The sequence below is a fragment of the Rhipicephalus microplus genome, chromosome 4 (assembly GCF_043290135.1).
Source record: "Rhipicephalus microplus isolate Deutch F79 chromosome 4, USDA_Rmic, whole genome shotgun sequence".
Classification (NCBI taxonomy): domain Eukaryota; kingdom Metazoa; phylum Arthropoda; class Arachnida; order Ixodida; family Ixodidae; genus Rhipicephalus; species Rhipicephalus microplus.
The window spans coordinates 175,909,472-175,924,026 of NC_134703.1; positions in this window are offsets into that span (position 1 = coordinate 175,909,472).

Consider the following 14,555-nt stretch of genomic DNA (forward strand, 5'->3'; position numbering starts at 1 on the left):
TAACAGCCGAACGCGCTAGCCATTTGCGCTACGGAGACAGTCGTGCTCCACTCTCACCACCGTCAGAACATTTCTTCAGAGCTATCAGCCCAAAAAAAGCGCCGCACCACCACCGGGTGGGCTCGAACCTCCAACCTTTCGGTTAACAGCCGATCGCGCTAGCCAATTGCGCCACGGAGACAGTCGTGTTCCACTTTCACCACCATCAGAACATATCTTCAAAACTATCAGCCCAAAGAAAAAAAAGCGCTGCACCACCACCGGGTGGGCTCGAACCTCCAATTTTTTGGTTAACAGCTGATCACGCTAGCAAATTGCACCACAGAGACAGTCGCACTCCACTCTCCCCACCATCAGAACATATCTTCAAAGCTATCAGCGCAAAGAAAAAAACAAGTCACCACTCCCGGGAGGACTCGAAACTCCAACCTTTCGGTTAACAGCCGATCGCGCTAGCCAATTGCGCCACAGAGACAGTTCTGCTCCACTCTCATCACCATCAGAACATATCTTCAAAGCTATCAGCCCAAAGAAAAAAAAGAGCCGCACCACCACCGGGTGGGCTCGAAACTCCAACCTTTCGGTTAACAGCCGATCGCGCTAGCCAATTGTGCCACGGAGACAGTCCTGCTCTACTCTCACCACCCTCAGAACATATCTTCATAGCTATCAGCCCAAAGAAAAAAAAGCGCCGCACCACCACCGGGTGGGCTCGAACCTCCAATTTTTCGGTTAACAGCCGATCGCGCTGGCCAATTGCGCCACGGAGACAGTCCTGCTCCACACTCATCACCATCAGAACATATCTTCAAAGCTATCAGCGCAAAGAAAAAAGCAACACACCACTTTCGAGAGGGCCAGAAACTCCAACGTTTCGGTCAACAGCCGACCGCGCTAGCATATTGCGCCACGGAGACAGTCCTGCTCCACTCTCACCACCATCAGAACATATCTTCAAAAATATCAGCCCAAAGAAGAAAAAAAGAGCCGCACCACCACCGGGCGGACTCCAAACTCCAACCTTTCGGTTAACAGCCGATCGCGCTAGCCAATTCCACCACGGAGACAGTCGTGGTCCACTCTCACCACCATCAGAACATAACTTCAAAGCTATCAGCGCAAAGAAAAAAGCAACACACCACTCCCGGGAGGACTCGAACCTCCAACTTTTCGGTTAACAGCCGATCGCGCTAGCCAATTGCGCTACGGAGACAGTCCTCCTCCACTCTCACCACCATCAGAACATATCTTCAAAGCTATCAGCCCAAAGAAAAAAAAGCGCCGCACCACCACCGGGTGGGCTCGAAACTCCAACCTCTCAGTTAACAGCCCATAACGCTAGTCAAATGCGCCACGGAGACAGTCCTGCTCCACTCTCAAAACCATCAGAACATTACTTCAAAGCTATCAGCCCAAAGAAAAAAAAGCCCCGCATCACCACCGGGTGGGCTCGAAACTCCAACCTTTCGGTTAACAGTCGATCGCGCTAGCAATTTGCGACACGGAGACAGTCCTGCTCCACTCTCACCACCATCAGAACACATCTTCAAAGCTATCAGCCCAAAGAAAAAAAAGAGCCGCACCACCACCGGGTGGGCTCGAAACTCCAACCTTTCGGTTAACAGCCGATCGCGCTAGCCAATTGTGCCACGGAGACAGTCCTGCTCCACTCTCACCACCATCAGAACATATCTTCAAAGCTATCAGCCCAAAGAAAAAAAAAGCGCCGCACCACCTTCCGGTGGGCTCGAAACTCCGACTTTTCGGTTAACAGCCCATCGCGCTAGCCAATTGCGCCAAGGAGGCAGTCGTGCTCCACTCTCACCACCATCAGAACACATCTTCAAAGCTATCAGCGCAAAGAAAAAAGCAACACACCACTCCCGGGAGGGCTCGAAACTCCAACCCATCGGTTAACAGCCGATCGTGCTAGCCAAATGCGCCACGGAGACAGTCCTGCTCCACTCTCACCACCATCAGAACATTACTTCAAAGCTATCAGCCCAAAGAAAAAAAGCCCCGCACCACCACCGTGTGGGCTCGAAACTCCAACCTTTCGGTTAACAGCCGATCGCGCTAGCCAATTGCGCCACGGAGACAGTTCTGCTCCACTCTCATCACCATCAGAACATATCTTCAAAGCTATCAGCCCAAAAGAAAAAAAAGCGCCGCACCACCACCGGGTGGGCTCGAACCTCCAATTTTTCAGTTAACAGCCGATCGCGCTGGCAAATTGCGCCACGGAGACAGTCCTGCTCCACTCTCACCACCATCAGAACATATCTTCAAAGCTATCAGCCCAAAGAAAAAAAAGCGCCGCAACACCACAAGGTGGGCGCGAACCTCCAGCCTTTTGGTTAACAGCCGATCGCGCTAGCCAATTGCGCCACGGAGACAGTCGTGCTCCACACTCACCACCATCAGAACATATCTTCAAAGCTATCAGCGCAAAGAAAAAAGCAACACACCACTCCCGGGAGGGCTCCGAACTCCAACCTTTCGGTTAACAGCCAATTCAGCTAGTCAATTGCACCACGGAGACAGTCCTGCTCCACTCTCACCACCATCAGAACATATCTTCAAAGCTCTCAGCCCAAAGAAAAAAAAAGCGCCGCACCACCACCGGGTGGGCTCGAAACTCCAACCTTTCGGTTAACAGCCGATCGCGCTAGCCAATTCCACCACGGAGACAGTCGTGGTCCACTCTCACCACCATCAGAACATAACTTCAAAGCTATCAGCGCAAAGAAAAAAGCAACACACCACTCCCGGGAGGACTCGAACCTCCAACTTTTCGGTTAACAGCCGATCGCGCTAGCCAATTGCGCTACGGAGACAGTCCTCCTCCACTCTCACCACCATCAGAACATATCTTCAAAGCTATCAGCCCAAAGAAAAAAAAGAGCCGCACCACCACCGGGTGGGCTCGAAACTCCAACCTTTCGGTTAACAGCCGATCGCGCTAGCCAATTGTGCCACGGAGACAGTCCTGCTCCACTCTCACCACTCTCAGAACATATCTTCATAGCTATCAGCCCAAAGAAAAAAAAGCGCCGCAACACCACCAGGTGGGCTCGATCCTCCAACCTTTCGGTTAACAGCCGATCGCGCTAGCCAATTCCGCCACGGAGACAGTCATGCTCCACTCTCACCACCATCAGAACATATCTTCAAAGCTATCAGCGCAAAGCAAAAAGCAACACACCACTTCCGGGAGGACTCGAACCTCCAACTTTTCGGTTAACAGCCGATCACGCTAGCCAATTGCGCCACGGAGACAGTCGTGTTCCACTCTCACCACCATCAGAACATATCTTCAAAGCTATCAGCCCAAAGAAAAAAAAGCACCGCACCACCACCGGGTGGGCTCGAACCTCCAACCTTTAGGTTAACAGCCGAACGCGCTAGCCATTTGCGCTACGGAGACAGTCGTGCTCCACTCTCACCACCGTCAGAACATTTCTTCAGAGCTATCAGCCCAAAAAAAGCGCCGCACCACCACCGGGTGGGCTCGAACCTCCAACCTTTCGGTTAACAGCCGATCGCGCTAGCCAATTGCGCCACGGAGACAGTCGTGTTCCACTTTCACCACCATCAGAACATATCTTCAAAACTATCAGCCCAAAGAAAAAAAAGCGCTGCACCACCACCGGGTGGGCTCGAACCTCCAATTTTTTGGTTAACAGCTGATCACGCTAGCAAATTGCACCACAGAGACAGTCGCACTCCACTCTCCCCACCATCAGAACATATCTTCAAAGCTATCAGCGCAAAGAAAAAAACAAGTCACCACTCCCGGGAGGACTCGAAACTCCAACCTTTCGGTTAACAGCCGATCGCGCTAGCCAATTGCGCCACAGAGACAGTTCTGCTCCACTCTCATCACCATCAGAACATATCTTCAAAGCTATCAGCCCAAAGAAAAAAAAGAGCCGCACCACCACCGGGTGGGCTCGAAACTCCAACCTTTCGGTTAACAGCCGATCGCGCTAGCCAATTGTGCCACGGAGACAGTCCTGCTCTACTCTCACCACCCTCAGAACATATCTTCATAGCTATCAGCCCAAAGAAAAAAAAGCGCCGCACCACCACCGGGTGGGCTCGAACCTCCAATTTTTCGGTTAACAGCCGATCGCGCTGGCCAATTGCGCCACGGAGACAGTCCTGCTCCACACTCATCACCATCAGAACATATCTTCAAAGCTATCAGCGCAAAGAAAAAAGCAACACACCACTTTCGAGAGGGCCAGAAACTCCAACGTTTCGGTCAACAGCCGACCGCGCTAGCATATTGCGCCACGGAGACAGTCCTGCTCCACTCTCACCACCATCAGAACATATCTTCAAAAATATCAGCCCAAAGAAGAAAAAAAGAGCCGCACCACCACCGGGCGGACTCCAAACTCCAACCTTTCGGTTAACAGCCGATCGCGCTAGCCAATTCCACCACGGAGACAGTCGTGGTCCACTCTCACCACCATCAGAACATAACTTCAAAGCTATCAGCGCAAAGAAAAAAGCAACACACCACTCCCGGGAGGACTCGAACCTCCAACTTTTCGGTTAACAGCCGATCGCGCTAGCCAATTGCGCTACGGAGACAGTCCTCCTCCACTCTCACCACCATCAGAACATATCTTCAAAGCTATCAGCCCCAAGAAAAAAAAGAGCCGCACCACCACCGGGTGGGCTCGAAACTCCAACCTTTCGGTTAACAGCCGATCGCGCTGGCCAATTGCGCCACGGAGACAGTCCAGCTCCACTCTCACCACCATCAGAACATATCTTCAAAGCTATCAGCCCAAAGAAAAAAAAGCGCCGCACCACCACCGGGTGGGCTCGAAACTCCAACCTTTCTGTTAACAGCCGATCGCGCTAGCCAATTGTGCCATGGAGACAGTCGTGCTCCACTCTCACCACCATCAGAGCATATCTTCAAAGCTATCAGCGCAAAGAAAAAAGCAACACACCACTTTCGAGAGGGCCAGAAACTCCAACCTTTCGGTCAACAGCCGACCGCGCTAGCATATTGCGCCACGGAGACAGTCCTGCTCCACTCTCACCACCATCAGAACATACCTTCAAAGCTATCAGCCCAAAGAAAAAAAAAGCGCCGCACCACCACCGGGTGGCCTCGAAACTCCAAATTTTCGGTTAACAGCCCATCACGCTAGTCAATTGCGCCCCGGAGACAGTCCTGATCCACTCTCACCACCATCAGAATATATCTTCAAAGCTATCAGCCCAAAGAAAAAAAAGCGCCGCAACACCACCAGGTGGGCTCGATCCTCCAACCTTTCGGTTAACAGCCGATAGCGCTAGCCCATTCCGCCACGGAGACAGTCGTGCTCCACTCTCACCACCATCAGAACATATCTTCAAAGCTATCAGCGCAAAGAAAAAAGCAACACACCACTTCCGGGAGGACTCGAACCTCCAACTTTTCGGTTAACCGCCGATCACGCTAGCCAATTGCGCCACGGAGACAGTCGTGTTCCACTCTCACCACCATCAGAACATATCTTCAAAGCTATCAGCCCAAAGAAAAAAAAGCACCGCACCACCACCGGGTGGGCTCGAACCTCCAACCTTTCGGTTAACAGCCGAAAGCGCTAGCCATTTGCGCTACGGAGACAGTCGTGCTCCACTCTCACCACCGTCAGAACATTTCTTCAGAGCTATCAGCCCAAAAAAGCACCGCACCACCACCGGGTGGGCTCGAACCTCCAACCTTTTGGTTAACAGCCGATCGCGCTAGCCAATTGCGCCACGGAGACAGTCGTGTTCCACTTTCACCACCATCAGAACATATCTTCAAAGCTATCAGCCCAAAGAAAAAAAGCGCTGCACCACCACCGGGTGGGCTCGAAACTCCAACCTTTCGGTTAACAGCCGATCACGCTAGCCAGTTGCGCCACGGAGACAGTCCTGCTCCACACTCACCACCATCAGAACATATCTTCAAAGCTATCAGCCCAAAGGAAAAAAAAGCGCCGCACCACCACCGGTTGGGATCGAACCTCCAATTTTTTGGTTAACAGCCGATCACGCTAGCCAATTGCACCACAGAGACAGTCGCACTCCACTCTCCCCACCATCAGAACATATCTTCAAAGCTATCAGCGCAAAGAAAAAAACAAGTCACCACTCCCTGGAGGGCTCGAAACTCCAACCTTTCGGTTAACAGCCGATCGCGCTAGCCAATCGCGCCACGGAGACAGTTCTGCTCCACTCTCACCACCATCAGAACATATCTTCAAAGCTATCAGCCCAAAGAAAAAAAAAGCGCTGCACCACCACCAGGTGGGCTCGAAACTCCAACCTTTCGGTTAACAGCCGATCACGCTAGCCAATTGCGCCACGGAGACACTCGTGCTCCCCACTCACCACCATCAGAACATATCTTCAAAGCTATCAGCGCAAAGAAAAAAGCAACACACCACTCCCGGGAGGACTCGAACCTCCAACTTTTCGGTTAACAGCCGATCGCGCTAGCCAATTGCGCTACGGAGACAGTCCTCCTCCACTCTCACCACCATCAGAACATATCTTCAAAGCTATCAGCCCAAAGAAAAAAAAGAGCCGCACCACCACCGGGTGGGCTCGAACCTGCAACTTTTCGGTTAAAAGCTGATCGCGCTAGCCATTTTGCGCCATGGAGACAGTCGTCCTCCGCTTTCACCACCATCAGAACATATCTTCAAAGCTATCAGCGCAAAGAAAAAAGCAACACACCACTCCCGGGAGGGCTTGAAACTCTAACCTTTCGGTTAACAGCCGATCGCGCTAGCCAATTGCGCCACGGAGACAGTTCTGCTCCACTCTCACCACCATCAGAACATATCTTCAAAGCTATCAGCCCGAAGAAAAAAAAGCGCCGCACCACCACCGGGTGGGCTCGAACCTCCAACCTTTCGGTTAACAGCCGATCGCGCTAGCCTTTTGCGCCACGGAGACAGTCGTGCTCCACTCTCACCACCGTCAGAACATTTCTTCAGAGCTATCACCCCAAAAAATGCGCCGCACCACCACCGGGTGGGCTCGAACCTACAGCCTTTCGGTTAACAGCCGATCGCGCTAGCATATTGCGCCACGGAGACAGTCCTGCTTCACACTCACCACCATCAGAACATATCTTCAAAGCTATCAGCCCAAAGAAAAAAATGCGCCGAACCACCACCGGGTGGGCTCGAACCTCCAATTTTTCGGTTAACAGCCGATCGCACTAGCCAATTGCACCACGGAGACAGTCCTGCTCCACTCTCACCACCATCAGAACATATCTTCAAAGCTCTCAGCCCAAAGAAAAAAAAAGAGCAGCACCACCACCGGGTGGGCTCGAAACTCCAACCTTTCGGTTAACAGCCGATCGCGCTAGCCAATTCCACCACGGAGACAGTCGTGGTCCACTCTCACCACCATCAGAACATAACTTCAAAGCTATCAGCGCAAAGAAAAAAGCAACACACCACTCCCGGGAGGACTCGAACCTCCAACTTTTCGGTTAACAGCCGATCGCGCTAGCCAATTGCGCTACGGAGACAGTCCTCCTCCACTCTCACCACCATCAGAACATATCTTCAAAGCTATCAGCCCAAAGAAAAAAAAGAGCCGCACCACCACCGGGTGGGCTCGAAACTCCAACCTTTCGGTTAACAGCCGATCGCGCTAGCCAATTGTGCCACGGAGACAGTCCTGCTCCACTCTCACCAGTCTCAGAACATATCTTCATAGCTATCAGCCCAAAGAAAAAAAGCGCCGCACCACCACCGGGTGGGCTCGAACCTCCAATTTTTCGGTTAACAGCCGATCGCGCTGGCCAATTGCGCCACGGAGACAGTCCTGCTCCACTCTCACCACCATCAGAACATATCTTCAAAGCTATCAGCCCAAAGAAAAAAAAGCGCCGCACCACCACCGGGTGGGCTCGAAACTCCAACCTTTCTGTTAACAGCCGATCGCGCTAGCCAATTGTGCCATGGAGACAGTCGTGCTCCACTCTCACCACCATCAGAGCATATCTTCAAAGCTATCAGCGCAAAGAAAAAAGCAACACACCACTTTCGAGAGGGCCAGAAACTCCAACCTTTCGGTCAACAGCCGACCGCGCTAGCATATTGCGCCACGGAGACAGTCCTGATCCACTCTCGCCACCATCAGAATATATCTTCAAAGCTATCAGCCCAAAGAAAAAAAAGCGCCGCAACACCACCAGGTGGGCTCGATCCTCCAACCTTTCGGTTAACAGCCGATCGCGCTAGCCAATTCCGCCACGGAGACAGTCGTGCTCCACTCTCACCACCATCAGAACATATCTTCAAAGCTATCAGCGCAAAGAAAAAAGCAACACACCACTTCCGGGAGGACTCGAACCTCCAACTTTTCGGTTAACAGCCGATCACGCTAGCCAATTGCGCCACGGAGACAGTCGTGTTCCACTCTCACCACCATCAGAACATATCTTCAAAGCTATCAGCCCAAAGAAAAAAAAGCACCGCACCACCACCGGGTGGGCTCGAACCTCCAACCTTTCGGTTAACAGCCGAACGCGCTAGCCATTTGCGCTACGGAGACAGTCGTGCTCCACTCTCACCACCGTCAGAACATTTCTTCAGAGCTATCAGCCCAAAAAAAGCGCCGCACCACCACCGGGTGGGCTCGAACCTCCAACCTTTCGGTTAACAGCCGATCGCGCTAGCCAATTGCGCCACGGAGACAGTCGTGTTCCACTTTCACCACCATCCGAACATATCTTCAAAGCTATCAGCCCAAAGAAAAAAAAAGCGCTGCACCACCACCGGGTGGGCTCGAAACTCCAACCTCTCGGTTAACAGCCGATCACGCTAGCCAGTTGCGCCACGGAGACAGTCCTGCTCCACACTCACCACCATCAGAACATATCTTCAAAGCTATCAGCCCAAAGAAAAATAAGCGCCGCACCACCACCGGTTGGGCTCGAACCTCCAATTTTTTGGTTAACAGCCGATCACGCTAGCAAATTGCACCACAGAGACAGTCGCACTCCACTCTCCCTACCATCAGAACATATCTTCAAAGCTATCAGCGCAAAGAAAAAAACAAGTCACCACTCCCGGGAGGACTCGAAACTCCAACCTTTCGGTTAACAGCCGATCGCGCTAGTCAATTGCGCCACAGAGACAGTTCTGCTCCACTCTCATCACCATCAGAACATATCTTCAAAGCTATCAGCCCAAAGAAAAAAAAGAGCCGCACCACCACCGGGTGGGCTCGAAACTCCCACCTTTCGGTTAACAGCCGATCGCGCTAGCCAATTGTGCCACGGAGACAGTCCTGCTCTACTCTCACCACCCTCAGAACATATCTTCATAGCTATCAGCCCAAAGAAAAAAAAGCGCCGCACCACCACCGGGTGGGCTCGAACCTCCAATTTTTCGGTTAACAGCCGATCGCGCTGGCCAATTGCGCCACGGAGACAGTCCTGCTCCACACTCATCACCATCAGAACATATCTTCAAAGCTATCAGCGCAAAGAAAAAAGCAACACACCACTTTCGAGAGGGCCAGAAACTCCAACGTTTCGGTCAACAGCCGACCGCGCTAGCATATTGCGCCACGGAGACAGTCCTGCTCCACTCTCACCACCATCAGAACATATCTTCAAAAATATCAGCCCAAAAAAGAAAAAAAGAGCCGCACCACCACCGGGCGGACTCCAAACTCCAACCTTTCGGTTAACAGCCGATCGCGCTAGCCAATTCCACCACGGAGACAGTCGTGGTCCACTCTCACCACCATCAGAACATAACTTCAAAGCTATCAGCGCAAAGAAAAAAGCAACACACCACTCCCGGGAGGACTCGAACCTCCAACTTTTCGGTTAACAGCCGATCGCGCTAGCCAATTGCGCTACGGAGACAGTCCTCCTCCACTCTCACCACCATCAGAACATATCTTCAAAGCTATCAGCCCAAAGAAAAAAAAGAGCCGCACCACCACCGGGTGGGCTCGAAACTCCAACCTTTCGGTTAACAGCCGATCGCGCTAGCCAATTGTGCCACGGAGACAGTCCTGCTCCACTCTCACCACTCTCAGAACATATCTTCATAGCTATCAGCCCAAAGAAAAAAAAGCGCCGCACCACCACCGGGTGGGCTAGAACCTCCAATTTTTCGGTTAACAGCCGATCGCGCTGGCCAATTGCGCCACGGAGACAGTCCTGCTCCACTCTCACAACCATCAGAACATATCTTCAAAGCTATCAGCCCAAAGAAAAAAAAGCGCCGCATCACCACCGGGTGGGCTCGAAACTCCAATCTTTCTGTTAACAGCCGATCGCGCTAGCCAATTGTGCCATGGAGACAGTCGTGCTCCACTCTCACCACCATCAGAGCATATCTTCAAAGCTATCAGCGCAAAGAAAAAAGCAACACACCACTTTCGAGAGGGCCAGAAACTCCAACCTTTCGGTCAACAGCCGACCGCGCTAGCATATTGCGCCACGGAGACAGTCCTGCTCCACTCTCACCACCATCAGAACATACCTTCAAAGCTATCAGCCCAAAGAAAAAAAAAGCGCCGCACCACCACCGGGTGGCCTCGAAACTCCAAATTTTCGGTTAACAGCCCATCACGCTAGTCAATTGCGCCCCGGAGACAGTCCTGATGCACTCTCACCACCATCAGAATATATCTTCAAAGCTATCAGCCCAAAGAAAAAAAAGCGCCGCAACACCACCAGGTGGGCTCGATCCTCCAACCTTTCGGTTAACAGCCGATAGCGCTAGCCCATTCCGCCACGGAGACAGTCGTGCTCCACTCTCACCACCATCAGAACATATCTTCAAAGCTATCAGCGCAAAGAAAAAAGCAACACACCACTTCCGGGAGGACTCGAACCTCCAACTTTTCGGTTAACCGCCGATCACGCTAGCCAATTGCGCCACGGAGACAGTCGTGTTCCACTCTCACCACCATCAGAACATATCTTCAAAGCTATCAGCCCAAAGAAAAAAAAGCACCGCACCACCACCGGGTGGGCTCGAACCTCCAACCTTTCGGTTAACAGCCGAAAGCGCTAGCCATTTGCGCTACGGAGACAGTCGTGCTCCACTCTCACCACCGTCAGAACATTTCTTCAGAGCTATCAGCCCAAAAAAAGCAACGCACCACCACCGGGTGGGCTCGAACCTCCAACCTTTTGGTTAACAGCCGATCGCGCTAGCCAATTGCGCCACGGAGACAGTCGTGTTCCACTTTCACCACCATCAGAACATATCTTCAAAGCTATCAGCCCAAAGAAAAAAAAGCGCTGCACCACCACCGGGTGGGCTCGAAACTCCAACCTTTCGGTTAACAGCCGATCACGCTAGCCAGTTGCGCCACGGAGACAGTCCTGCTCCACACTCACCACCATCAGAACATATCTTCAAAGCTATCAGCCCAAAGAAAAAAAAAGCGCCGCACCACCACCGGTTGGGCTCGAACCTCCAATTTTTTGGTTAACAGCCGATCACGCTAGCCAATTGCACCACAGAGACAGTCGCACTCCACTCTCCCCACCATCAGAACATATCTTCAAAGCTATCAGCGCAAAGAAAAAAACAAGTCACCACTCCCGGGAGGACTCGAAACTCCAACCTTTCGGTTAACAGCCGATCGCGCTAGCCAATTGCGCCACAGAGACAGTTCTGCTCCACTCTCATCTCCATCAGAACATATCTTCAAAGCTATCAGCCCAAAGAAAAAAAAGAGCCGCACCACCACCGGGTGGGCTCGAAACTCCAACCTTTCGGTTAACAGCCGATCGCGCTAGCCAATTGTGCCACGGAGACAGTCCTGCTCTACTCTCACCACCCTCAGAACATATCTTCATAGCTATCAGCCCAAAGAAAAAAAAGCGCCGCACCACCACCGGGTGGGCTCGAACCTCCAATTTTTCGGTTAACAGCCGATCGCGCTGGCCAATTGCGCCACGGAGACAGTCCTGCTCCACTCTCACCACCATCAGAACATATCTTCAAAGCTATCAGCCCAAAGAAAAAAAAGCGCTGCACCACCACCGGGTGGGCTCGAAACTCCAACCTTTCTGTTAACAGCCGATCGCGCTAGCCAATTGCGCCATGGAGACAGTCGTGCTCCACTCTCACCACCATAAGAGCATATCTTCAAAGCTTTCAGCGCAAAGAAAAAAGCAACACACCACTCCCGGGAGGGCTCGAAACTCAAACCTTTCGGTCAACAGCCGATCGCGCTAGCATATTGCGCCACGGAGACAGTCCTGCTCCACTCTCACCACCATCAGAACATATCTTCAAAGCTATCAGCCCAAAAAAAAAAACGCGCCGCACCACCACCGGGTGGGCTCGAAACTCCAAACTTTCGGTTAAAAGCCCATCACGCTAGTCAATTGCGCCCCGGAGACAGTCCTGATCCACTCTCGCCACCATCAGAATATATCTTCAAAGCTATCAGCCCAAAGAAAAAAAGCGCCGCAACACCACCAGGTGGGCTCGATCCTCCAACCTTTCGGTTAACAGCCGATCGCGCTAGCCAATTCCGCCACGGAGACAGTCGTGCTCCACTCTCACCACCATCAGAACATATCTTCAAAGCTATCAGCGCAAAGAAAAAAGCAACACACCACTTCCGGGAGGACTCGAACCTCCAACTTTTCGGTTAACAGCCGATCACGCTAGCCAATTGCGCCACGGAGACAGTCGTGTTCCACTCTCACCACCATCAGAACATATCTTCAAAGCTATCAGCCCAAAGAAAAAAAAGCACCGCACCACCACCGGGTGGGCTCGAACCTCCAACCTTTCGGTTAACAGCCGAACGCGCTAGCCATTTGCGCTACGGAGACAGTCGTGCTCCACTCTCACAACCGTCAGAACATTTCTTCAGAGCTATCAGCCCAAAAAAAGCGCCGCACCACCACCGGGTGGGCTCGAACCTCCAACCTTTCGGTTAACAGCCGATCGCGCTAGCCAATTGCGCCACGGAGACAGTCGTGTTCCACTTTCACCACCATCAGAACATATCTTCAAAGCTATCAGCCCAAAGAAAAAAAAGCGCCGCACCACCACCGGGTGGGCTCGAAACTCCAACCTTTCTGTTAACAGCCGATCGCGCTAGCCAATTGTGCCATGGAGACAGTCGTGCTCCACTCTCACCACCATCAGAGCATATCTTCAAAGCTATCAGCGCAAAGAAAAAAGCAACACACCACTTTCGAGAGGGCCAGAAACTCCAACCTTTCGGTCAACAGCCGACCGCGCTAGCATATTGCGCCACGGAGACAGTCCTGCTCCACTCTCACCACCATCAGAACATACCTTCAAAGCTATCAGCCCAAAAAAAAAAAAGCGCCGCACCACCACCGGGTGGCCTCGAAACTCCAACTTTTCGGTTAACAGCCCATCACGCTAGTCAATTGCGCCCCGGAGACAGTCCTGATCCACTCTCGCCACCATCAGAATATATCTTCAAAGCAATCAGCCCAAAGAAAAAAAAGCGCCGCAACACCACCAGGTGGGCTCGATCCTCCAACCTTTCGGTTAACAGCCGATCGCGCTAGCCATATCCGCCACGGAGACAGTCGTGCTCCACTCTCACCACCATCAGAACATATCTTCAAAGCTATCAGCGCAAAGAAAAAAGCAACACACCACTTCCGGGAGGACTCGAACCTCCAACTTTTCGGTTAACAGCCGATCACGCTAGCCAATTGCGCCACGGAGACAGTCGTGTTCCACTCTCACCACCATCAGAACATATCTTCAAAGCTATCAGCCCAAAGAAAAAAAAGCACCGCACCACCACCGGGTGGGCTCGAACCTCCAACCTTTCGTTTAACAGCCGAACGCGCTAGCCATTTGCGCTACGGAGACAGTCGTGCTCCACTCTCACCACCGTCAGAACATTTCTTCAGAGCTATCAGCCCAAAAAAAGCGCCGCACCACCACCGGGTGGGCTCGAACCTCCAACCTTTCGGTTAACAGCCGATCGCGCTAGCCAATTGCGCCACGGAGACAGTCGTGTTCCACTTTCACCACCATCAGAACATATCTTCAAAGCTATCAGCCCAAAGAAAAAAAAGCGCTGCACCACCACCGGGTGGGCTCGAAACTCCAACCTTTCGGTTAACAGCCGATCATGCTAGCCAGTTGCGCCACGGAGACAGTCCTGCTTCACACTCACCACCATCAGAACATATCTTCAAAGCTATCAGCCCAAAAAAAAAAAAGCGCCGCACCACCACCGGTTGGGCTCGAACCTCCAATTTTTTGGTTAACAGCCGATCACGCTAGCAAATTGTACCACAGAGACAGTCACACTCCACTCTCCCCACCATCAGAACACATCTTCAAAGCTATCAGCGCAAAGAAAAAAACAAGTCACCACTCCCGGGAGGACTCGAAACTCCAACCTTTCGGTTAACAGCCGATCGCGCTAGCCAATTGCGCCACAGAGACAGTTCTGCTCCACTCTCATCACCATCAGAACATATCTTCAAAGCTATCAGCCCAAAGAAAAAAAAGAGCCGCACCACCACCGGGTGGGCTCGAAACTCC